The 22,257-nt window shown below is 34.2% G+C and overlaps 1 long non-coding RNA gene across 3 annotated transcripts in view; it reads left to right on the top strand.

The window, feature by feature from the left end:
• Window positions 1-19,822, top strand: part of LOC122237041 — a 28,462-nt gene extending 8,640 nt beyond the window's left edge. The window contains exons 5-6 of one of the 3 annotated variants that reach the window (XR_006215238.1): window positions 8,594-8,671; window positions 19,722-19,822. This is a non-coding gene — a long non-coding RNA (uncharacterized LOC122237041). Of the gene's footprint in view, window positions 1-331; window positions 500-8,593; window positions 8,672-19,721 lie in introns of those variants that run through there. The other 2 variants (XR_006215240.1, XR_006215239.1) reach the window with 2 other exon arrangements.
• Window positions 19,823-22,257: the final 2,435 nt, after the last annotated feature.

Genomic DNA, 22,257 nt, shown 5'->3' with positions numbered 1-22,257 from the left:
AGTACATTGAAGCTTTAAGGGAGGAGGGACATTGCCTGCTTGATCAGTGTTAACTTTCTTGTTTCCATTATCTAGAATACCACCCACACGTAGTAGGCACTGTCAATATCTGTTGAACATGTGAATGAATCTGTAAATGAATACATAAAATTCACAGACTAGATACAACCATATGATCTCATTTGTTCCTTATGAAGAAAAAATCCATTATTATTCATATTCAGAGTTTGAGGCTTAATATGAACACAGAATTACTAAACATTGTAGATAAGCACAAACATTTCTAAATGGTTTAAAATGGCCAATGATAATTCTATTTCTATTCTCCTAGGCATGTGTTAACTATTTTAAATGCAAAATGGTTAAAAATGCCAAGAAACGTGAATGAGTTGTCTGTGTGGTACACATGTTGAAAAAGAGAGAGAGAATGAAGAACTTTTTGTTTAGTGAGATATAATAAAACTCACTTTTCTTTGTACTTTTGAAGTAATTTGAAGACTTTACGAGGGAAATATTGAATATATATGACATAAAGCTTTAAACCAACTTTAATAACCAGACTCTTAAATCGTGCCTTCATTTCCACTGTGTACATAACTGTATATACTTTTTAATATACATTTTTGGTCATTCTCGGGAAAAATGGTTAGTCTATGATGATAATAGATCAGTCAGGATATAATCATTTACACATTTTCAATGTGCTCAGCCCTGAGCACACACAACACACTCAACACACAATTATTCTCGAATGCCCCCTGTGTGCCAAACAGTGTGGAAAATTCAGAGAAATTAAAAATGTATTCCATGTCCCCAGTGAGCTTCTAGTATGAAACAGATGAGAAGCATAATCTTTATAAGCAAAGTAGCAAATTACATAAAACAAGATGCAATTAAAATTTCAATAGTAGTTAATGGCAGAAGTACAAGGAGACAAATACAGGGTTCATAGGAAACGTTATTAAAACAACAAAAGGAATGGTATGACCCAAAGAAAAAGAAAGGAAATGAATTCACCTCAGCCAGGGAAATCATGTGGGGAACTCCAAACTAGAAAACAAGTATGCATTTGTCTGTGTGTGTGTGTGTGTGTGTGTGTGTGTGTACATGTGTGTGTCTGCATGTGTGTTAAGTACTTTGCCACCATGCACTATGCAGGTAGGAAACAGAAAATCCATATAACTGATTACTGTGTCCTAATTCTCTATTTAACTGGTTTTTTCCATTTTGGTTTATACAATGTAGACCTCACCTCACATATACAAGTTACCTCCTAGAAATAAGGGCATGTAAGCTTAATCCTGTGGAGGTGAATTTTCAATACTGTGACGAAGTAACTTAGATCTTTCCCCAACTCCACAGCTGCAACATCTCATGCCAATTCTTAGAAGTGCTGCTTTTCATAGGCAAAGGATTACTATTAATTTCTCCCTACCACCCGCCATATCGATCGCCATCCAATTCACAGAAGGGAAGAAATCATTCCTTATTCAGGAAATGGAAGCAAGTTTGTTCATTTCATATAATGGCCAATTTAAGTTAGAAATCTTATCCATTTCCTACTTTAGTTACCTGTTTCACAAGCTCAGCATTTCCCAAGATGCCTATTTTATGAAGCCAGCAAGGATATTCAGAGAAATTTTCCATCACATATTTCATATCCTAGGATTGCCAAGCTCATCAGAAAGACAATACTGGATTGATTCCAATTATCAGGGAAAATGATAGTCATGTAAAAGACAAGTAGACACTTGAGGATCACTTATCAACATCTAATTCAAATTATTGAATATTGATTCCAGGAAATAAGATATTTAAAATACATATACATTGCTAGATGAATAAAAGAAACTAGACAGATTAAAAAATAACAATGAGAACAAAACAAATAGATCTTAATAAATATTTTTAATTTATACTATTTAAACTTATGTATCTGTTATAGCAATGATACTATTGCTTGAAAGTTTACTGGAATTACTTATAAGACTGTATTTGGAGTAGTTTAGAAAACAAAGACAGAGGTCCTGTTTTTTTAATCAAACCGTATTTTTGACTCCCAAATCTTTGTAACAAGATTAGTCCGTAAAAACCTCCTGGGTATAGAAATTATTTTTGATAATGATAATCAATTAAACCATAGTTCCAAGGACTCTCTTTCCTCTCCTCCCACAAAAAAAGAAAAGAAAAAAAGAAAAGAAAAATCAAGAGAGAAAAAAAAAGGTGACATAGAATCGAAAGACAATCTTTCAATAGAAATCCTAGGAGATATTTGCATAACATCATTATAATAAACTATAAATTATGTATTAGTTTTGATGGAAAAATAATATTTTGGAAATATAAATTCTGCTTTATCTGTGGAAAATTAAATCTCACTAATGTTTTGTGTGAATGTGTGTGTGTGTGTGTATTTACTTATTGGGATTCCTGAATTGTAGGTTGTTCTAGGGGAATCCATCACTTTTCTGTGGTAGTGGGTTTTTTTTCTCTAAAATTTATATCAAGTGATTAAGAAATAGCACAATCTTATGTTGACAAGATAACTGGGGAATAAAAACAAACTGTTAGTACTAATCAGGAGCAAATGCCTTTAAAAAATCACTTTATTTTATCAAGATTTAAAGATATTCATAAGTAATTATCAACCATTTCTTTTAAAAAGTTCTATAGACAAACTGTTTTAAGAAAAAAATTAAATAACCACTCTTTTCAGTATGTGTGCTGTGTTGCCCCTATTATTGACTTGAAAACATGAAACTTCATGTGACAGAAATTGTTGACTTTCTATCAGGAAGAAATTTCATCCTCTTTCACTGGTAAAAGGAACTTGGTTTTATTCCACTATCCCTTCAGCATTATGCTCAGGTACAGTGGATTCTGCCTGATGATAAATCATAACTAGTCATGGCTAATGAATGATAGGAGTCTTCATGTAGCCATTAAACATGGAAAGGAGGTAGATGGGAGCTTATAGGCATGATTTACTGCATGATCAAAGAGATGACATGAGGAGAAACCCTGCTTTTTCTTATTACTTTTGGGCATTGTTGTTATGAGGATACAAACTTGGAGATCTTATAGGTGTGATGTGTCTATAAGAAAAGAACCAACATAAAAATAAAAATGACAGGTGATCCTTATGCACCTTAGCATTTGCTGATCTGTTCAATCAAGCAAATCTAAAACCATCTACTTCCAGAAATGTCATTATGCAAGATTATTAACTCTTATTTTTAAAAAACACTTTTAGACCAGTATTCTGCTACCTGCAGCAAAAACATATCTTGTGAACCCCAAATGAAATCATTAGCTTTAATCAAATATCTTCCAGATTAGTTGTACTATTACATGCACAGGGAGAAAAAACAACAGTAGAATGGCCCTCACCCACAAGAAGTTTCTGTTTAAGAAGCTTCTATGTAAAAGGCTTATATGTTATGTATTTGTTAAAATGCATTCACTGGCATTATCTCTTTCTGTAACAATAAAGCTTTAATTAAGTACTGACAATGTGTAAACACTTTGCTAGATACTATGGGAAATACTCTGATGTTGCTGAGTCCCATTCCCTTCTTAATTTTCAAAGGGAAAATATTTATTTATTTGTTCTACAACTATATTCTACAAGTCTATTGCAATACAATACAAAAAAAGATTTGATGTGGTCTGTTAGAAATTGGTAGAGAAACATGAAAGGAAAGAGAGTCATGTCAGATGAGAGTTCTCTATCACAGTCTTCATTTAAGTCAAGAAAAAATAACATGGTGGAATAGGAATAGACAAGCAGACCAAAAGAAACATGATGCATATAATGGTAACGGGGGGATAAACGTGAAGAAGATCTACTGAGAAAATAACCCATAGGAAAGAAGCAGTTGATTCTTCATCTCTTATGAGCTCCTAATTAGTTGGGCCAAACCAAATAACAGGTATTGGCAAAGATGTGGAGAAAAGGGAACTATAATTGTACACTGGTGGTGGGAATGTAAATTGGTTCAGTCACTATGAAAAACAGTTCAGAGGTTTCTCAAAAAATTAAGAAGTTTTTATGTTAGAAAATATAAAAACTACCTATATGATCCAGCAGTCCCACTTCTGTGTATATATTTGAAGGAAATGAAATCATTATCTTTTTTTTAAAATTTTTTTAACGTTTATTTATTTTTGAGGCAGAGAGAGACAGAGCATGAACAGGGGAGGGGCAGAGAGAGAGGGAGACACAGAATCCGAAACAGGCTCCAGGCTCTGAGCGGTCAGCACAGAGCCTGACGCGGGGCTCGAACTCACGGACCGTGAGATCATGACCTGAGCCGAAGTCGGACGCTTAACCGACTGAGCCACCCAGGCGCCCCTGAAATCATTATCTTAAAGAAGTATCTGCTTCCTCATGTTCATTGAAGCATTATTTAAAGCACACAAAGAATGGAAACAACTTACATGCCCATCAATGGATTAATGGATAAAGAAAATGTGGTATAAATATACTATGGAATATTATTCTGCCAGAAAAAGGGAGATCCTGCTATTTGTGACATGTATGGAATGAGGGAATTATGTAAGTGAATAAATCAGACAGTGAAAGATACATGATCTCACTTAGGTTTGGAATCTCAAAAAATCTAACACATAGAAGCAGAGAACAGTTTGACGGTTGCCAGAATTGGGAATTGGGGAGTTGGAAGGAAAGAGTTAAAATGTACAAATTTCCAGTTATAAGTAAGTCTTAGTAATATAAGGTACAGCATGGTGACTGTAGGCAACAATACTTTTTCATATATTTGAAAGCTGTTAAGATAGTAGATCTTAAAAGTTGTCACCACAAGGGGAAGAAATGTAACTACATTAAGTGATAGATGTTAACTGAATTTACTGTGTTAGTAATTTCACAATATATACCTATATCAAATCATTATGTTGTATACCTTAAACTAATGAATGCAATGTTATGTATCAATTTTATGTTTTAATAAGACTGGGAAAAATAGGTAAGGAACAAGACAAAAAAGAATATGGACCTATAAGAATTTTAATATACTGCTAAAAAATGTGCATATTTCTATAACCAATATGGAAAACATTTTGTCAATATTCAGTAAATTTGAAAAAAAAGCCACACACTATGACTCAGGAGTTTTTATCCTGGTTACATAATTTAGGAATTCTCACACATATTTGCAAAAATAAGCACATAAAACAATTTCTAACGTTTTAGGGGAAAATAAAAAAGAACTTACAAACTAATGCCACATGTTATTTGTGGTTTTATATCTATTTGTCTATATTTTTAATCAAGTTACACATGATATTTGATAGTCACAATATAGCCATCCTTCACTGTTCAAAAATTTAGACCATTTAATATTTTCTTTGTTATTTAATAAAGAACACTGGAATGTAAATTAGTTACCTTAAGGAAAACCTTGAGTCACTGAAATAATGTCGAAGTAAATAACCCACATTTTATAGAAGTTATGAGTTGCAAAAAAAAATGCCTGAGACAGTATGTACTTCATGGATTATGACACACTAGTGTGTTCAAACAATAAGGCTGAGAACTAGTTTCTGGATGACATAAACTAGTCAAAAGATCATGTCGAAAGACTTGGGGAAGAAAAACAAATGTAACCTGCTATATTAGGTTATGTAATCCAGAATAAGGGAGTGATAGACTACTACTAAATTCAAATCACAGCATAATTATGTATATGTATGTTTCTGTATGTTATATGTTTCTATATGTATATTTTATATATAATCAATTATATAATTAGTATTGGATGTTGCAAGGTAAGTGTATTCAAATACGAGCAATAATATCTTTACAAGATAGTAAAATTCTTTAAATGAGGAACAATTAATACAGCTGAGGCCATAGGGGAGATGAGTCTTAGAGAGATTATGATTTCATCTTCAGTTACAAGAAGCATGGAGACCCTGTGGAAGAAGATTTTGAAGTTGGTGTAATTCTGGAAGACAAAACTGAGACTGATTTGGTAAAAATTTCAGGGAGCCATTTCAGCGTAGTGTAAAGAAGACAGGCTAACAAAGCTACGCAGCAATAGAAATGACTACATTGTGAAGCAGTGAATACTAATCTTAGGAAGATTCAGAAGTTTATGCAGTAACATTGCTATTCTTACAGAAGGTGTGACTCTGTCATCTCTCAGGAATCTTCCACCTGTAGAATTATATTTTCATGCAACTGTGATTTGGTAGTGTTACATAATGCTTCATCTGGCTCTGGCACATAACACCTATGGAAAAAATGACTTAACTGTCTTAGAATGCTCAGCGATACAAATGGGAAATACTATCTTGAGTAATTAAGATATAGGATGTGAAATCACCCATCACCGTTGTTAGCACATAAGTAGTAACCAATAAATATGTATATATTTAATTCAGTGATTGGAATGTTTATACAGATTTCATTCATCAACTGTATAGTTTAAGTGATGGTGATCAGTGTATCACCAATAATTGCATTAAATATATTGGTTCTGCCCACACCAATAGAGTTGAATTGAAAACTCATACAGTTTTCTGAAAAAACTGAGAAATCAACTGCACCTTCACTTAACTTTGACTGCATTTTGCCACAGTGCTTGTCATTGCCACACTTCCTCAATTCAATGGAATTTCCCAATGAAACACTTTAGTTTTCAGTGCTGCTGAAGTTGCCAGCAGTTTCTGTCATGGACGGGGGGGGGGGGTGGGCGTGGGTGGGGGGGGGTGGGAAGGGCTATTACTGAGATAGAATATTGCTCAGTAAAATACGATGACTACCCATTGGGTGAACTCAACCACATTTTGTTATGTGAATGCATCAGAATTTGGATTGTTGTGGGTCTAAGGAAATAATATTCTATTAGGTTTGCAAATAGGCAAAATGTAGGGGGACCAAGGTCAAGGATTTCATGTAGTTTCCAAATACCTATTCCACACAGGCCATGATCTAAAGTGCCCTAGGCTTGCTTCTGAAGTTTTCTATTCTTGAATCTATTCTAAAAGGAGTGATTAATTATAAGTGGGAAGATTTCTCATTCCTCTCCCATTTCCAGCTCCTAGGCAAAGGTGGCAAGTTGTGATTACTTTTTAAAAGAAGTTCCAGGCAACTGTCTTCATGGTTTCATTGACAGTGTATTCCCCAGCCAGGGGTCATGGTTATGCCTGAGCAAAGTAGGCAAATGTGGACAGAGAGGTAGCATTGTTTGCCTATTCATCTCTCCTTCCTCCCAAAAGATTAATTTTTCAAAAATAAAAGCATAATGCTCTATTGCTCTTCATTGTGTATGAAATGCCCACTTAATAGGCTTTTTAATATTTCCCATTAGAAATACAAGTTTTTTTAAACACATATTTTGCTTTGGATTTTCAAATTAAAACTTAATTAAAAAATTTAAGTTTATGTATTTATCTTTGAGACAGACAGAGAGAGAGAGAGAGAGAGAGAGAGAGAGAGAGAGAATGAGTGGGGGAGAGGGAGAGAAAGGGAGAGAGAGAATCCCAGGCAGGCTTGATGCTGTCAGCACAGAGTCCAATGTGGGGCTCAAACTCATGAACCATGAGATCGTGACCTGAGCCAAAAGCAGCCACTCTGTACAACAGTGTGGAGGTTCCTCAAAAATTTGAAAATAGATCTACCCTATGACCCAGCAATAGCACTGCTAAGAATTTACCTGAGGGATACAGGAGTGCTGATGCATAGGGACACTTGTACCCCTATGTTTATAGCAGCACTTTCAATAATAGCCAAATTATGGAAAGAGCCTAAATGTCCATCAACTGATGAATGGATAAATAAGATGTGGTTTATATATAAAATGGAATAAAACTTAATTTTTAAAGCAGTTTTCATTCAAAGCAAAATTGAGAGGAAGGTACAAAGAATTTTCATACAGTCCTTCGTCCATGCATGCATAGCTTCCTCCATTATCAACATCTCCCTCCAGAGAGGTTTATTTGTTACAATTGATGAACCAACATTGACAATCATAATCACCCAAACTCTATTATTTTCATTAAGGTTCACTGTTAACGTTGCCCCTTCTATGGATTTAGACAAATGCATAATGACATATCCATCATTAGAATATCACATAGTCTATTGTTATTGCCCTAAAAATTGTGCTATGTCTATTCATCTCTCCCCCATCTTCCATCCTGGAAACCACTGATCTTTTCATTGTATCCATAGTTTTGTCTTTTCTAGAATGTCATATACTTGGAATCATATAGTATGTAGCCTTTTCAGATTGGTTTCTTTTATTAGTAATATGCATTTAAGATTTCTCTGTGCCTTTTCATGGTTTGTTAGCTCATTTCTTTCTAGCACTGAATAATATTTCATATCGTAGTTCATTTATTCACCTACTGAAAGGCATCTCTAAGATTTGCTTCTAAGATTTGACAACTATGAATAAAGGTCTTATAAACTTCTTTCTGTATGCAGGATTTTGTGTGGACATAGGTTTTCAACTCCTTGATAATATACCAAGGGGTATCATTGCTGAATGATATGGTAAAACATTTTGTAAGAAACTGCGAAACTGTCTTCCAAAGTGACTGAACCATTTTGTATTCCCAACAGCAATGAATGAGAGTTCCTGTTGTTTCACATCTTTGCCAGTGTTTGGTGTTGTCTGTATTCCGGATTTTGGACATTCTAGTAGGTATATAGTAGTATCTCTTTGTTGTTTTAATTTGCATTTTCCTGATGACATATGATTTGCTCATCTTTTCATATGATTACTTACCATCTGTATGTCATATTTGGTGAGGTATCTCTCAACGTCTTTGGCCCATTTTTTTAATTATGTTGTTTATTTTCTTATTGTAGAGTTTTAAGAGTTTGTATATTTTGAGTGACAATCTCTTATCAGTTATCTTTTGCAAACATTTTCTCCCAGTCTGTGGCTTGTCTTATCATTCTATTGACACGATATTTCAGGGAGTAGAGGTTTTAAGGGTAATAAAGTCCAACTTGTCAATTATTTCTTTCATAGATTGTTTCTTTTCTGTTGTGTATAAGAAGTCATTGCCAGACCCAACTTTATCTAGGTTTTCTCTTATGCTGTTTTCTAGGAATGTTGTAGTTTTGTGTTTTACATTTAGGTCTATGGTCTATTTTGAGCAAATTTCTGTGAAGGCTATAAGGTTTTTGTCTAGATTCCTTTTTTTTTTTTTTCATACAGATATCCAGTTGTTCTAGCACCATTTGTTGGAAAGACTTTGTTTGCTCTATTGTATTACCTTTGCTCCCCTGTCAAAGATCAGTTGAATGTATTTACATGGATCCAGTTCTGGGCTTTCTATTCTGCACCATTGTCCTATTTGTATACATTTTCATCAGTACCACACTGTCTTGATTACTGTAGCTTTATAATTTGCCCATTTTCTAATTGGGTTACTTGGGTTTTTGCTGCTGAGTTGTATGACTTCCTTCTGTGTTTGTATATTAATCCTTTATCAGATGTATGGTTTGGAAATATATTCTCCTATTTATAGATTGACTTTTCATTTTATTGATTTTTTTTTCTTCACTGTGGAGAAGCTTTTAATTTGATGTAGTTCCACTTGTTTATTTCTGCTTTTGTTGCCTTGCTTTTGGTGTTGTATAAAAAAATTTCCAAGACCCAAGTCAAGGACACTTTTCCCCTATGCTTTTCTCTAGGAATTTAATGGTTTCAGGGCTTACATTTAAGTATTTAATTCAGTTTGAGTTGATTTTTATATATGGTATAAGATAAGGGTCAGTTTCAAAGTAGTATATGGGAAAAAATATTACCCAATACATAAGTCTAAACTCTTATATTTAACCTAATAAAATACTCTCCCTACTCTCTTCTCCATGTTTAATAAAGAAAAGGCAAGGATGATTATTTTATTTCCACTCCCTTCCCCTTCCCTCACTGGTATAAAACCAAATTCCCTAAGTTATATATTCAGTTTCAATACCATTGTGAATTTTATGGGCTTCAATAAACTCTCTTTTTATGCTTTTGAAATCTTAATTTCTGGTATTTGAAGACTTGCCATTCTAGATTTCATGTTTAGCCATATATGTAAAAAATTATCCTTTTTTATTCAGAATAGAGAAAGGGTCTTTCTAAATGGTCTCTGTCCACCTTTGAAAGGTAGACCTAAATGCCACTTAAAATCAAAAGATAAGGTAGGTGTTTTTATTACACTCATTTCACAGATGATAAAACTAAGGCTCTGAGAGAGTTACTGATTTTTCCAAGATCAAAAAATGAAAATGTATCAATGAAATTTGAATGTATTCTTCAGATCTAATGGGATGTAGAATCTGCAAGGAGCTTTTGCATACTAATGTGTTTATATTTCAAAAGGGTATATAAACAGATAAAAAGAAAAGCAAAGGTAAATAAATATAATATTAATTAAAATGCCCCCAAATGAGCTGAGGCAGGAAAATTGCTAAGTTAAGCATAAATGCTGCTTTTTCTTATTTTTAGCACAAAAGATCAAGGAAAGATAGTTCTTCATTCTGGGGCCAAGCGTGTAGCTATTATTTTCTTATTTTATTAATATCTGAGCTTTTTCCAAGGAGGTATTGAAACTGCTGAATGATGAATTAGCTATAAAACCAGAACATTTAATCAATATTTGACTTTTGTCTTCTCTGTCAAGTAAAATGACCATTAGACTCAAATAGGAGCACAAACACAAATACTGGAGGCCGTTTCCCAAGGTGATGTTCATGATAGATCAGGATATTTTATGTGAACAACTAGCTATTTCCCCAGGAGACAAATTTGGCACTGAAGTGAAGAACTAGTAAGCAAGATCTCTGAATGGCCATTGGTGATCATCATGGAGTCATTATTGTAGATAGAAGATTAATGTTTGTAAATGGGCAAATATCATATTGACTTTTATAAACATTTGACTTTTATCAAAATGGAGTAAACAAACTGTGGGCTGGCTCACTTAATGTTGAACCCAGGCAAGGTGCTGTAATCAAGGACCATTAACATAAGTTTCAGTTCACTTAGGATCACATTAAACCCACTCACTTCCTTGGGAAATATGAGATGAGTAGATAGTAGAAAAATCAAGTAGACATAGAGATCAGTAAGGCATTTGGTAGTATTTTTTATAAGACATTTGAAACTGCAAAGGAAAGTAAAGATGATATGCAGCAGTAATTTATTGGATAAGAAATCAGTTGACAATCTTACATAAATGTGAGTTGGATTTTGATCAACTGGCTGGGTGATTTCTTGTGGTTACCTCAGGGTCTTACATAGAGATTATTCTGCCTAATCTACTTTTATAACATGTTGTTGGCAATAGAGATGTCATGTTTGTCCAATTTATGGATAACATATAGCAAATTTAATATTTAAATCGGTACATGTTTTGAGTAGTATATTTGGAATGGTGCTAGAACACAAAATCATATAACATGACCATACCATTCAACTGAATAATGATATCCCATAATGCACATGCTAAAAATAGAGGGAAGGGTACAAAGTAGTAATTATTTTTCTAACAAAAAGTCATAGATGGGTGGAAAATATCTCCCTGGTAAGAGGATAGAGGAGTAAGCTGTTTGAGTAAAAATAGAAGACATTTATAAAGTAGAAGCCCTTTATGAAAGATACATGTTTTACTTCCTATCAACATATTTCAAATTAATGAAATGAGGACAACACACAGATGAGCATCAACAGATTTCAGAAACGGACAAAATAAAACATGATGTAATTGAAAGAAAAAAGGATAAATAAGTGTCTGAGTATGAGGAATGCATTGTAAATGTGTTTCAGGACCAAATCTATTCCTCTTATATTTGGTCATCAAACTGAAATTAAGGAGACAAATATTTAAAAAATATAAATTTGGTGAAGCTCATCATATAAATTGCACAAATACTTTCTGTTAGTCAAAAGCACACTTGAAAAATGAGGCAAATATCTGGAAATGATTTGAGGTGTTTTTAAAGATGTGAATGGATATTACTAGAAGTATTATATAGGAGAAGAGTTGATTTCTTGTATTGATAAGTAAGACAAAAAGAATAAAGAAGACATCTAATAGCTGATGAATAACTACTATAGTGCAGGTTTTTTAAGTGTTTTAATATGCACTTTGGTTATTTATACCTCAAAATTATTCCATTTTTTCTGATTAAGAAACTGAAAGAAAATTTAAAAAGTTATGTTACTTTCTCGGGGTTCCTGGGTGGCTCAGTCAGTTAAGCATCTGACTCCGACCCAGGTCATGATCTTACAGTCCGTGGGTTCAAGCCCTGCATTGGGCTCTGTGCTGACAGCTCAGAACCTGGACCTTGTTTCAGATTCTGTGTCTCCCTCTCTCTCTGTCCATCCCCCACTCATGCTGTCACTCTCTGTCTCTCAAAAATGAATAAACATTAAAAATTTTTTTTAAGTTATGTTACTTTCTCAATGTCATATGACTTGTAAATAATAAAGATAACCTTTGAATTAATGTCTACACTAAGTCCTTCTGTGGACGGGTGTAAGCTAGAACCTGATTCAGTTTACTCTTCAATAAGCAAAAGATCCAACATTCCACCCCCTTTTCCCCACCCCCTGACATATACATGGAATCAAGGATGTAGAATTGATCAGAAAGGTTTGGTAAGGGTCACCTGGGTGGTTCAATGGGTTGAGCATCAGTCTCCAGCTCAGCTCATGATCGCAGGGTTTGGTTTGTGACTTCCAGGTCCAGTCAGGGCTTTGCTCTGACAGTGTGCTAAGCCTGCTTCAGATTCTCTCTCCCTCACTCTGTGCCCCTCCTTCTCTCTCTCTCTCTCTCTCTCTCTCTCTCTCTCTCTCTCTCTCTCTCAAAAATGAATAAACATTAAAAAAATATAAAAAAGAAAAGATTTGCTAAGCTTTGTCTTTATTACCCCTTAGCTTAGCATCTAAACCCTACATACAGGGATTTGGCCTAGCCATATAATCAAAATTGAATTTAGGAGTAAAAGAGGCTCATACCATTTCTTTAAAAGAAAGAGTTAAATTCAGTAATTTACACACCATTTTCACTTCTGTTGTTTCAATCTCCCTACAGACCTGTGAGAGGGGCTGTAATCCTCTATATAGAGGAATCTTTAACTGAATTGTTTCCCAAGGATTCAACTAATTATATATAGAACTTGAACTGGAACTTAATTTTGAATAACAGCCACTTGCTTTTCCACTTATATAAGTGGCAATTAAATAAATTCATTTATAATCTATTTTTTTTAAGTTTATTAATTTTTGAGAGAGAGAGAGAGCATATAAGTGGGGGAGGGACAGAGAGAGAAAGAGGCACAGAATCCGATGCAGGCTCCAGGCTCCCAGCTGTCAGCACAGAACACAATGTGGGGCTGAAACCCATGAACTGTGAGATCATGACCTGAGCCGAATTAAGACACTCAACCGACTGAGTCACCCAGGTGCCCCCTCATTTATAATCTGTTTTTATACTATGTTTATGGATTAAACTTTACTGTATATTAAAGAAATAGAAAAACAAAAACGAAGCACAGTTTTTAACACAATAAAGCCTAGGGTTGCTCTCAACATAATTGTTGCCTGATATATTTCAGACTGGTTTCCTAGCTTATTTGAAATATGATGTTGTTCTGAGTGGTCTCCCAAATTACTTTTGTGATCTTGACACCCCTATCTTCCTCTGAATACTATGTTTTTATGAGCACACAATTTTTTCCAAGTATTTACTTCTTTCAGGTATAAGCATGTTTTTGAAGCCAAAGTTGACTGGATTACTGGGTTAAATACAGGGCAATTTCTTGAATGTTATGATTTTGCCATCACAGATACTAAATGAAGAACAAAAAAGAGATACTGCAAAAGTGTCAGTGATGGATGATGTGAAAGATTGCTTTGGAATCAATAGGATAACTTCCTTAAGATTGCAGCATTATCTGTGGCATGAATGTCATGTTTAGGGGAGAAAATCTGACAAAACAAAGCCTATTAAATGTCAATGCAGTGTTAGTATCTATTGAACATAATGAAGTTAATTTAGCTTAATCTAAAAATCAAAGGTAGTTATATAAGATATAAAAAGTTGTTATTAAAAATAAAGCACATTTCTGCCAAGGTGGCATTTAACTACTTGACCCAGAAGTTAATATATAGAAATATATATTTTGAAAATATTTATAAATAGTATATGGAAACATGCATAGAAAGAGAAGTGATGTTGAAATAAAAAAAAATTACCCGGTATGGGTAAATTATCAGTATGATAGCCTAATGATATATTTTGGAAATGAGAAGCACAGCTCTCTCTTGGAATGTACATTTAAGTACTTCTTCCCCTCCCTTGTCCCTCCCTTCTTATACTCCTCTCTTGCCTCCAAGAAGGAAAAAATGATCACATTACACACACACACACACACACACACACACACACACACAATGTATAAGTAGACAATATTAGTCCTGTTTTTCAGATAAGGAAAGTGAATTATAGAATAATTAAATAATTGACCCATTGTCATATTTTGAGTAAATATTGAAATCTTAACAGTGTATATGTAGTGTCCTTTCCTTGGTGTGTAAAGAAAAAAATCACAGGCTTACAAATTTCAGGATCATGACAGAAATAATTTTCCTGTGTCTGAAATGTTCTCTAACACTGAAAATTGTAGAGTCAGAGAAAGAGCAAGGTGGCCCTTAGAATTTTGTATGTGATGAATAACATGTTGCTCATGCATTAGAAAGGAGAGAGAAGTTCCCCAAACTGGAATGAGATCTACTTCTAATAAAATATATGCTCACAAACAGATATCAGTTTAGACTCTTAAGATAGAAAGCATGGGAAAAGTGGGGAAAAAAGGGGGGGTGGGTAGGGTGAGGAGATGAGGGCACCCATCTAACTATACAAGGAAAGAAAGGAAGCAAAATCGACTGAAGAAATAGGTTAGAGTTTAAAAACAACTAGATAAATCTTCATGGAAGTGTAAGATAGTCACTCAGAGAAATGATAATAGGTCATTAGATAAAAATATTGCCAGGCTTTCTGCTGCATAAAAAGAAATGACATAATGGAATATTTGAAATGCCATTGAAGTCATGATTGTTTTTCTAGTCAATACTGTCAATTCATACTCATTGCATATTATTGTCTGGTGAGTGTATTAAGTTGAAGATAATTTGAGGTCATGAATAGAATAATGTATCCTTTACATGCATATAATGTAAACACAGTATCAAGTTAATGTAAGTTTAGCTTCTGGGGGTCCATATTGAAATCTTCCGGGAACAAGCCAAAGAGACATTTATAATTGTGTTGAGGAATTGAACTTATTATCACTCTTATACTTATATAAGAGTAGTTTATTGGATTGGCAAAAGTGGACTTCTAATGATATTGACAGGACTTTTGAAACAGGTTACTTCTGTTCTTCCAAGGGAGAAGAAAGACCCTTGCTCAATAAAACACCTGAAAGGTTATCACATTTAAGTTTAGAGAAACACTAAAAATGAATAACAAGCCCAAGTTTCAGTATCCTGTCCACTGTTATCCAGCCTGTGAATGCATCTTGTTTGACATTATGGATAGTAAAGGAGACAGGAGGACCAGTTAGAAGGCAGCTCCAGTATTCATGGCAAGACTTAAGATCCATCCCTGAACATAACTATAGAAATAAAAGGAGAAATTTAACAAATATAATAAAAAAATAAAAACAGAGCTTAGTGATGGATTGGATATGAAGGAAGTTAAACAGAAGGAATAGATTAGGATATGGTGATGTCACTCTCTGACATAGAGAACACAGGAGTAGCCCTTAGTTAGGATGGAAAGATTATGAAGTTCTGTTTGAAGACAGTAAATCTGAGAGGCCTGTGGAACATCCAAGTGGAAATATTCATTTTTAAGGGATGGGTATTGAGATTTGAGTTTCAGTCATTTAAGTCTTTAAAACCTTTTAATGACTTCCTATTAATTATTTTCCAAAGTTAATTTATTTTCCTTGAATCATTCTTTGGAGAACGTAAGAGTTTTGGATTTTATAAATTAGGATAAACACGGAGAACTTGAGTAACAGATGTGAATAATTTGAAGTAACAAAACATGATTGCTCAATTTTTATAACATAGTTTATTTATAAATCCAGGAAAGTCAAGACATTTTTGAGCACTAGATTTTCAGAAAAGACATAGAAGAGGTCTGTTATTCTAAAGAATGTATATTTTTCCCCAAAAAAGATGAAATACACCCTTATGCAAAGTAGAAATCACATGCCAGCAATAGAATAAGTTTAGTTAGCATCTGGAAACAAAAATAACAGCAATATCAATGTTTTGTCTAAACAGAAACAGATTGATCAGAGATAACTCCTAAGTTAAAACAGAGAACTTTGTATTATCTCTATCATTATTATAGTGCAGTGGAAAATTTAATGAACAAGGTTCAGTAAATGAAAAATCTGAGGCAATAAATTAAGAAAATATCATAAGACCTGGGACTTATAGAAGTCAGAGATAAACCACTCTATTAGATTTTTAACCACACCCCTTTTCCATTATGTTAATTTGCCTTCAGATGTGGATGTTGTTTAGAGGTGACTATAAATAATCTTTGAAATATTTTTTTCCAATGGTGATTCATATTTTAAGGAATTATCTGATCTCATTTTGGAGACCTTGTTTCCAAAGGTTTCTCAATTCTTTGAGAGACCACACAGAATGATGTAAAGTGTTCATCTATTGAATTTAGTCGGGTTTAGGTTGAATTGTTGCTTAACATTTTGCTAGGCATTTGATTGAGAGCAAATTTTTTAGCATCATTAAGGGGGAAGAAAGTGATTTGTAAAATGACAATAATAGCACATACTTTCTAAGTTTGTGGTAAAAATAAAATGACAGAATAACATGAATAGCCAAACAAGGTAATCTTCAAGTACTAGGTGTGGTCTATGTATGTATGTATGTATGTATGTATTTTACCAGGGATAACACTTGTAATTGTTGAAGGAAAAAGATTAATTTCAAATCTCAGTAGTGCACCTTCCTGCTCTTAATTCAGGCAGAGAACTTCTGCTTTCACTTTTCCTCAGGGAAGAATGTGTCAGTCATGCATATCTTAGAACTCATTTTCAGTGTCTTTGTGCCCTTTGTCAGGAAGTGTAGGCAGAATGCACTTCACTGTAAACATAAATGCTTTGCTCTGAAGTAAAATTTAATTTTAACTGCTCTATGTTTTTAGATTAGTCAGAGTTGACCAGATTATACTGGATTGGGACACTCAGAGATTCAGGCTAATGGAGAAATCATTACTCAGTTTTGAAAACGAATTCGGGTGACGCTTATACAAGGAACCAAGATACCATGGGTATCTCAGAAGATACCCATGTCACTTCCAAGTGTGACTTTTAGTTCCACTCAGCTACTAAATGACAAGGAAGTACAATGTTGTCCTGATTCCGGAAGACAGAGCCACAAATATTTAGGAACTACCAGTTAGCACTGAATACACATGCGTTAGATCTGTTGAGAACATGTTGCCAAAAATTCTGGGTATGGGAAATGCAACTTTCTCTTACAGAAGTACATTATCTCTCTCAAGTTCTCATTTTGCGTACTGGCAAAAAAAAAAGAAATAATAACCTATTAATTGCAGGAAAATTCAGTCACTTCCAGGTTTTCTTAGTCATTCTTAGTCAATATAGATTTAAACTGAGCCAAATTAGCATTTTTACCATCTGCAGAGAAAGATAATCAGGGATATGTGTCATTTACCGCTTGGTTCCTAAGGTCTGGTTGTTTATTCATTGTCTATAAGGTGGTTCTCATAAGATGTACCATAAGATGATATAGTAGCAGGAAGCCAACTTTCCTCTCTTATACTAAAATCAATGGGAGGAAATAAAACATAGCCCCAAAAGTAGAAGTTAACAGAGGAGGCAAGACAGTAATATATGAAAAGATAACACAGAATTCACAGCAAGTATCAAAAAAATTATTATCAATATAGAATGCTGGAAAATTTGCTGAGCAACATAGCTAGCCCTCCAAGTTAGGGAGATTTCAGTAGAGAAAAGAAAAAAACTCAAATCTTAGTCTACCCACAACCAATAACAAGTTATAACAACAGATCTATTTACATTAGATCTAAGCTTTAATAACAGTTAAAACACATTGTTTACCGATGTTGGTTTCTTATACACTTAATGTGCAGTTTTCTTTAATTCTCATAATTATTTTATGAGGTCAGAAGGAAATTTAAGCTCATTTTAAAGATGTGTGATGTTTAAGGTAGCTTAGTGACTGAACTGTTGAGTGTCAAAGAAAGAACTCATGTTTAGATATTTCTTACTCCAACTGCATGCTCCTAACCACTCCACTGTTCTTTATTTGCTGTTTTCAACTTATTTGGTATTAATTTGCAAATATGGCACATTTTCATATACTCAAATTTCATCATTCATGAGTGAATTAGAGGCTCCATTGTGCCCTAAGTTTGTGTTCTGACTTCATCTTATAATAGCCATTTTAACATGAACAGGTCATTAATTTTTTCTGGGTCTCTATTTCCTCATCTATATAATGGAGATAAAATGGAGATTCAATAGTTGCTTTGCCAATTATTTTGGCTAGCAAACTAGCTACTGTATAGAGGACACTTAATAAGTTTTACCAGAAGATGTTTGACATTCCACAAGGAGACAATGAAATATTAAAAAGGTAAGGATTAGCCTATAAAAGTAGTGTTCGTAAGGTAATTCTGGAACTACCAAGCACGTATAAAGCCTCCAAAAGAGAAGCATTTGGAAACTTATCTGATAATGTTGGATTATAATAAGGCAAAATATTAGTGTGAGACAAAAAGCATTTCAAAGACAAATTCAACTTCAAATGGCCAGAGAAGGAAAAAAAAAATTAACCATCTCCAAGTCCCAACTAATTTCATTGTTAGGTGCCCAATGCGTTACTGTTAATACTTTGAAGAAAATAGCTAAGTATTCTGTTTTCATTAGTGCAGTGAGTGTACTCCACCAACTCCACCTCAGTTTCCTGGATTGTAAAAATAATGACAACTTTCTAATTGATGTGTAAGTAGAAATTTGGGTAGCCTAAGGCCATGATGGACACGATCCTCCAATTTTTATTTTATTTATTTTATTTATTTTTATGTTTATTTTTGAGAGAGAGAGAGAGAAAGAGACAGAGTGTGAGTGGGAGAGAAGCAGAGAAACAGGGAGAGAGACTCTGAAGCAGGCTCCAGGCTCTGAGCTGTCAGCACAGAGCCCGACGCAGGGCTTGAACTCTAAAACCATGAGATCATGACCTGAGCCAAAGGTGGACGCTTAACCGACTGAGCCACCCAGGCACCCCAGGATCCTTCGATTTTAAAGCAATGTCTAGAAAATATTCAGTGTAGAGGACAAAGAAGAACAGAACAAAACTGTAAACCACAGTCAATGTGAGAATTATACTAGGAAATGTGTAAGGCTATACATCGAGAATAGCAGACTCATCCTCATAATTGTAGACACATTTCCTCTTACATTAATGGGTCTGTAAGTAATTGTACTAAAACACAACTGCAATACTGGAAAACTGCAGATATATCAGTTTAGGTGATCTATAACACACAAGAATGGGAAACCACAAAGTACAAGTTTGTGTCGTGTTAATTAGCGTAACTCTCCATTTCACACAGTCAATAAAAATTCAAGCTGATTTCCCGTATCTGTGCAGGATGTGAGAGTAATCAATGTTCACAGTCCAGTTGTGAGTTAGGAGATTCCAACATTAAGATTTCTGACAAGAAGAGTCTGACTAAATCTATGTGTCTTTCATCATAGGTAAGTGCTACCAGCGCTAATAATAACAGGTCAGTGAATCAACAGCTAGGTTTAAAATGTCTATTGTCAATAGAATTTGCAAGTACTCAAATAAAAGTCCAAATAGCTTTCTAAATTATTTCCACTAGTGCATGAGTAACTAGGTTTTGACTATCTACCATCTGTTCAAAATTGTGCTGCTGTTAGCTTCTGTTCTGTTTCCTCTTCACTAATTGCTCAGATCTATACATTCACCCTTATCCCCAGCAATGTACATGTTTCAAATCTATTCTAGTTTGAATGTCAAAGCCAGAGCGGTGTGGTTGTCAATAGCCTCAGGTGTGCTCATCACTAGAATTAGTCCACTGATTGTAAACCTGTTCTGCCACAGGGAGTGCTCCCAAGGCACCTGTAGTATCCTAGCTAAAGCTTTCCCATGTAATCTGCTGTCACCTACTCCATTACACAAACACTCTATACTAACTGATTGTGTTTATATTTGGATCTCACTACCTGTAACTCACATATTTTCAAACAGCCTGAGCCCCTAAACCAATGGGAGTTCCCCTAAAATTTTGCTGAGCTTTTGTTAATGAAGTGACCTGAAACTTATTTCCTATAAGTAACACATTCCTCTCTCAGTCATTGCTCAAGATCATACCTACATTATATCAGCTGTCTCAACCTAGGAAAAGAAGATCCCACCTTTCTACTCCTCTGACTTAGTAGGAAAAAAAAAAGTGTCTTAAATTACATGCTGATGGGTATTCAGAAAGTCATCTATCATTATCCTTTCACAGAAGATAATGACCTAACATTCATAGTCACTGAGACATTGGCTGAAGAGAAGACTTCCATGATTCATTACTAGGATAGTCACACTGCAAATCTCATGTTAATTCTCTTCCAGGAGAGCCTGACAGCAATAGAGTAATAGTTGATGTGGAGACATATTATGGAGAGCTCTGAATACCAGGAATAAGAGTTTGCAATATACCTGATAAGTTGTTTCTTGAGTAGGAGAAATCCAAGTGAAAGTAGAGTTTTAGTATAGTGATCATACACTGATTTTCTCAGAAAAGATCTGGTTTTTACATATGTCTGGTGTAACTTTTAATAGTGCTACCTTTCACTCTCAAGAAATTCCCGTTTGGAGAAAAAATTATTATCACTCTGTATTTTATGAAGTTGATGAACTGAGATAGTTTAGATTAATGGGCAAAGTGTTCATTGTGTGTAATGCCCAAAAAAGTAATGTTTTGCTCAGTATCCTTTACCTACCATCTCTTGGCCAAGCAAACATGCTCTTAGTTCACATGTCTCCTCAATTTTCCCACCTCTGCTTAGAACCGTTCTTGTTGTGTGCAGATGAAAATAGAATTTCTTAGTTCTGATTTGCCTGGAGGTTAATATTCTTTATTTTCTTATCATATTGCTCAAAATATTGTTTTTTCCAATAATAATTTTACTATTTTGTTATTGAAGCTAGATGTTTAATTATGCTACTCTCTTTTATTTTCCAGAGGCCTTTTGCTTTACCATCTTGGCTTAAAGAATCAAAAAAAAAAAAAAAAAAATCTGTGCCTGTTTCCTAATGAAGTGTCAATATAATTAACCATTTAAATCTTTGTTAAACAGTTACTAGGAAATGGGGGGATGTGTACTCAGTTAGTCAATCTTCAATTAAAATTCAGATTTAAGTCCCAATAACTTAGAAATGTCTGTATCAGCTGTGAAGACTGTGATAGGTGCAGTGCAAATCTCTTCTAGATATAAAAATGAAGAGACTATACTCTCCCATATCATCACACAATATCATTCCATGAAAGACATAGTGCCTCCTAAAATAAGTGGGATAAAAAAAAATTCATGGAGATATATAAAGAACCTAATCAAACTATATATTTGGGTGCTGTACCTTAATAGCATCTAAACCCACCAGGGAAGCATAGGCTTTTCCTTGAAGCAGTGGACAATAGCGCTGTGTTTATTTATAGGAAACTGTTGGCACATAGGTGGTTTAAGTACAAAGACAAATACGTACAGTTTGCTTTGGTGAAGGGACCTCACCTAACAGAGCAAAACATGGTGCAAAGCAAAACCTGACTGAGGTGGCCTGTACTTCTGACTTTGTACATCATTTTTCGTCCAGGATTAGGATTCTAACAGCAATCATTTACACCAGGAGAAAACCAAAAGGAAATAAACTGACCACATATATGTACAGGTACCAATCATATTAGACATCCTTTTTTTCTTTTTAAGGGACAGTGCATCAGGAAAAAAATGGCTCATGAAAATACTTATTAATGGAAAGACAAAAACATTAATTCAAAGTGCAAAGAAAAAGAATGGTTTCAAGATGATTTACTATATACATAAAAGAATACTTTAGGAATCACAATTCCACATAATTCAAATAGATTTATGAGGTAAAAGATATTTTAAAA

Source organism: Panthera tigris, chromosome A3 (assembly GCF_018350195.1).
Source record: "Panthera tigris isolate Pti1 chromosome A3, P.tigris_Pti1_mat1.1, whole genome shotgun sequence".
Taxonomy (NCBI): domain Eukaryota; kingdom Metazoa; phylum Chordata; class Mammalia; order Carnivora; family Felidae; genus Panthera; species Panthera tigris.
This window is presented reverse-complemented; position numbering and strand designations above follow the sequence as displayed.